Raw genomic sequence first — 5,659 nt, 5'->3', positions numbered from 1 at the left:
TAATTACGATATACCGAACTATAAAAACGAATATTTATATCTCTACTTGTTTATTAGTAATGTATTCGGAATCAGACTTATTTAACAGGATGAGCTTTTACATAAAAGCAATACTGCTTTCCAAACAATACTGAAAAAAAAATTATTGAATAAAATACAGCAGCGTGGTGCCATAGAAGTTAAACTATTAATATATGGAATTTTAAATTATAATTGTAATATTAATCTATTCGACAAATCTCAGGTATCGTCTATTGTTTGGCTTGGAAATTAAAAACATAAATGATACTTTTTTGTTCATTCCAGCCCTAAAATAAACTTATTTGATTATTATTTTCTTTTTTTTACCAGTGGATATTAATATTTAATTATAAAAGATTATGTTGTATTTCTCTTATTATATCTTAGGCATTTAAGCTGCCGCATATTACCCCATTATTATAATTTTCACTGTTGTGAAATCATCACCTAGGAAAAATAATATCAATATGTGTTTCAAACACCCGCACACGAATAGAAATATACACACAACAGAGAGAGAGTGAGCTGTAGAAAACAAAGATAAAGGAGTTATGAATAAGCAAAACAAGTAGGTGGAGAGAAAAGATGATCTACTTTCGAAGAAATTGCCGTTTGAGACAAATAATTCACTCGTAAAGAAATCTCGAGATCCGTTTAAGGCAGCGGATCTACCTTTCAATCCCTCTGGAAATCGATGCATTTTGTTCGTTTGGAAGCATGAAATTATTCATTAATTTGTGTAGACCATCATTAAATATTCTACAACTATTTTTTTTTCTAGAAATTAATGAGCCTTTGGAAAACAAGTGGGGAGTTCCACTGTTCCATCTTCTCTATTATCGTAGAAAAGACAAAACATGGAAAAAAATTGTACAGTTTCTTTTCGTTTAGCAACAAGGTAAAATATAAAAATCTGATGTGGACACCACATGGCTTCTTTGTACGCCTATTAAATTATATATACACATCGTTACAATCAGAGGTTAATAATTATTATTAATAAATTAATATATTTAAATTTTAAAAAAGTTAGTTAAAAAAATGTATTTACAAGCAGAGGTTAAAAATGATTAATAAATCAATATATTTAATTTTAAAAAAAAGTTAAAAAAATAAGGAAATGAAGTCGGATTCGAACCGATTTGCCTTCTCCTTGTACGATCCAAATATTTCAATAATTAAAATCTTATTTGGTTCTAACTCTGGAATCAATGAAAATAAGCACCACTTGTGATATCATCATTCAAAAGCTCTCAATGAGGGCTGATTACTGCAGTTAAGTAAAAGTTCAAATTGTATTTTTTTTTATTTTGAGCTTTTTTGGACACTTTTGGTCCAGTTGATTGCAATCAAAAGGGGAGGTGCACAACTAGATGATACAACAGTCCTAAATCCAAAATTTCAACATTCTACGGCTCCTCGTTTTCGAGTAATGCAAGATACATAGGCACGTACGTACAGACGTTACGCCAAAACTAGTCATAATGGATTCAGGTAAATTTTAGCCAGGTTTATACGAAACAAAGGAAATCTCTTATTTTATCTTCATACAACTATGTAATATGGCTACATACTATCACATAGATATAAATAAGTACATAAAAATAAATGCAGTCATTTATTTGTACTAAATATTACAGATAAATGCAGTCAGATAATAACAGAAATAGTGAGGAAATAAATTTAAAGTGTACCATTTACAGTAATTTAATCAGTTATGAATAATATATCTTCTCGTTTTCAAATAAAAAATAATTTTTAATAAATATAATAAAATTTAGTTTAATTTTATTATAGACACTTCAATGTGGATATAGAATAAAAAAGTTTGGAAAGCAGCCAACAAACACCCCAGACTTTTTAAGTATCAACTAAGAAACGGATTTATGGGATCCGTTTGTGGAGATATTTAGGTATTTTCATTTTATTTTATTTCGTTTATTCTCTACACTTAGGTGAACGTAAAAAAGTTAGAGGTAACAGTAGTCCATAATGTACGTAATTTATCGAATTTTAAGAAACTTAGAACAATGTTTTTTTCGTGCTGTGCTTCATAATACTTGTGGAATAATTACACTTGAATCTGGAATCTATATAATATACAACTAAGAACCTATCAAAATTTACATAAATTATTCTGCATTTTAAATAGTAATCTTTTCTTCTTATAAAAGATAAACCTTAACTACTTTAACAAATGTTTTAAACAAAAATGTAGTTGTATGTATTTAATTTATGATTTATTTTGTAGATGTACGGGCCTTACCTCTGAAAAGATGGGTTATCAGAAAGTACGAGATTCATGCAGAGTAGAATACATTTGCATTTAGACAGTTATAACACCTCAGTATGTACTACGGTTTATTAGTAAGGTTATTAATATGTGGTAGATGTACTGTATATTAATTTTATCGAAAAGGTTTCTGTCAGAGTTCAACAATAATAATTATCGTATGAACAGGCCATATCTGAAGAAAGAACTGGTCATTTTTCTTTATAACTAAACTCTTTCCACTGTTACTTAGCCTTAAGGCCTACATCTGATGGTAACTCTGAAGAGTTAATCATCTAAACGGTAAATAACACATATTTATTGTTAATATTTTCGTTCAGTTGGTTATCAGACTCGTAAAAGACTCCGTAAAAACCTCCACCTCATCAGGAATTTAGCCATGTTTCAATTCCTAATAATGGTGTAGATATTTTTATAAAAGAAAAAACGTTTTATGTTTTTATAAAGGTTATGAAGTACCTAGAGTTTTAAAGTCGCTAATGCTACAAAGTTAGTCGCTGAGACTTACTTCATTCTATATTATTAATGAAATTTTTCAACGTACAGTACATTTCGGACCATTTTATTCCCTATCAAGGTACTAATCCGAGGTACGACCTTATGCACTTACCATGGTTATATCAGATTTGTGGAAACTAATAATAGCAATGAAAAGGTTCAAATTAGTACTTTGGCTAGCAATTTGTTTATGTATTAGCCAAATTTCTCATCGAAAATGCTAGGAAAAAAGTTAAAAAATAACAAATAGTGCCAATTTCTGAGATGTGTGGCTAATTAAAACCCGACCGCCAAAGAACAACACCGGTATCCACGATCTAGTATTCAAATTTGTATAAAAGAACTGCCTTTATTAGGATTTGAACGTTGGAACTCTCGACTTCGAAATCAGCTGATTTGAGAAGACGCGTTCACCACTAGACCAACCCGATGGGTTATTACTCATCATCCTGTAATGAATTAACTTTCCTACTAGGATAGCCTACTTACAAGATATTAGAACGCTCGATTCAAAATCAATCAGTACTGAAATTTATTTTATCTAAAAACGTACATCATTATCATCTCCATTTCTCAGTCTATTTCAAATGTTAATTTTCATATTTAGTTCCATAAATCTGAAAATGGACTATTTATAAAAGAAAATTTCCCTCCAGAAATGTTTTTGAATCGATATATTTTACATTCGATGGCTTATAAAGATATGAAAAAGGCATAAATTTATACGTAAAAATACATGAAATCATGATTAGACGTTCTAGCCGGCCTCCGTGGCGAGTGGAAGCGTTTAGGCCTTTCATCCGGAGGTCCCGTGTTCGGAACGGAACGCAAGAGTGGCGGGAGTTTCAATATTTCTCCCTACAGATCGCAGAGCCTGGACAATGGCCCTTGCTGCTGTATCTTTCTATTATCGGGCGAATTTCATCAGTTATTTAGTGGCGGTTATAAATTTTAAGTTTTATTTATGGACGGATTTGGTAATTTGCGTTCCTATCCAGATGCGTATGAACCAGAGTGAAATTTATTTACTGGTTCTGATCGTGAGAGACTAAGCTTTTGAGCCTAGTAGTCCCGGCGTGATTCCCCTTCAGTCCATCCGCTGAAGTCCTTTCGGTACCAGCACCTATGGGCTAACAGGAGTGCGCCTACCGGAGCTCTAGTTATTTGGAGGGAGAAATGCGCCCCGTTCTCCGGAGGGAGTCGCATATGCTGACTAAATGAAATTATGGTCTCTTCGTGGGACGGTGTGGGGTGTTGTCTAGCTTTTTATAGTTTTAACAAAATTTAATTGCGAAAACGGTTACTTTAGCGGCCGGAATTTTCGCGCGGTTTCCATTTATAGGTTACGCGATATAGAGGCTCCTAAGCCTTTTCTTTCTTTTTCCTGTGTAGCCTCCGGTAACTACCGTTTAGATAATTCTTCAGAGGACGATGAGGATGATATGTATGAGTGTAAATGAAGTGTAGTCTTGTACATTCTCAGTTCGACCATTACTGAAATGTGTGGTTAATTGAAACCCAACCACCAAAGAACACCGGTATCCACGATCTAGTATTGAAATCCATGTAAAAATAACTGGCTTTACTAGGACTTGAACGCTGTAACTCTCGACTTCCAAATCACCTGATTTGGGAAGACGCGTTAACCACTAGACCAACCCGGTGGGTTAGAGGCTCCTAAGCCTGGTTTATCATTTTTTGACTCTCGTACCGCCTCTTTGGTTCGTTTAATACGGCAGAGGCCGTTTTCTTATACCCTATGGAATACGGTCCTCTCGGCAGATGTCCCGGAGATGGCCGTGTTCGGATGCGGCCGCTCTCCTGAACAGTCTACGTGCCTGCGCCACCCCCACCTTGGATACAGTGTGTAGTCCCGCATCGTAGCGAAGAGTGACGTTTCTGAAGAACCACGAGGCTCCAAATATCGTCCGCAACGCTATGTTTTGGACGGCTTCTAATTTCTTTTGAAGCGTGGAGTTCAACAAAGCTCCCCATGCCGGGTAAGTATATGTTAGAATCGGCAGGACGATAGCTGAAATGTGAGCAATTCGGTCGCCAGTGGATATGGGCTGGCACTGTTCAGTACTGGGTATAGTGAGGCCCTGACGGCATCCCGTGTTCGAATCCCGGTCAGGAATGGCATTTCACACGCTACAAAATTATCATTTAATCTCATCATCTGAAGAAATACCTCTCGGTGGTCCCGGAGGCTAAAAAACAAGATACTCTACTTTACTTGTAACTAAAAGAGTGCTGTATCAGTTTTGCCTATGATAATCATGGAAAACAGTGAGAAAACCCTCATCACAAAATACATATGTAATAAAAATGTACATAGTTACTAAAAATCTTTTCTTAGTTAAATGAAAATACGTGATTGCTCATACTTTGTACATACTGGATGAGTATGTTGAAATTTAATTCATTATTTAAAAACATATTAGTAGAGCAATAACATTTTTAAAGAAGTTCTTTAAATTTAATTTTAAGCAGACTGATCGAAAGATCTGTTATGTAATTAGATGATTTAAACAAATTACTGACAAAACATTCTGGTAGGCTGAAATGTAATACTGTGCAACACAAAAGTAATTCTGCTGCATGCGTTCATAATGGTGGATGATACAACTAAAATATATTCAAAGATAAAGGTATAACAAAATATAAGGGTTTAAAGGTGACATTGAAAGAGAAGTAGAGAGAAAGAATATGACAGAGAGAGAGAGAGAGACCGTATTAACATGATAGTAAATAATTCTTTTAAAAAGATGTTTTTAAAATTAATTAATTTCGTAAGTAATACTTTGTTTAGAAAAAGCAGTAGGGTTATTTTTCTTCTGATAAATT

Source organism: Lycorma delicatula, chromosome 2 (assembly GCF_047948215.1).
Source record: "Lycorma delicatula isolate Av1 chromosome 2, ASM4794821v1, whole genome shotgun sequence".
NCBI lineage: Eukaryota > Metazoa > Arthropoda > Insecta > Hemiptera > Fulgoridae > Lycorma > Lycorma delicatula.
Note: the sequence above shows the minus strand (reverse complement) of the source record.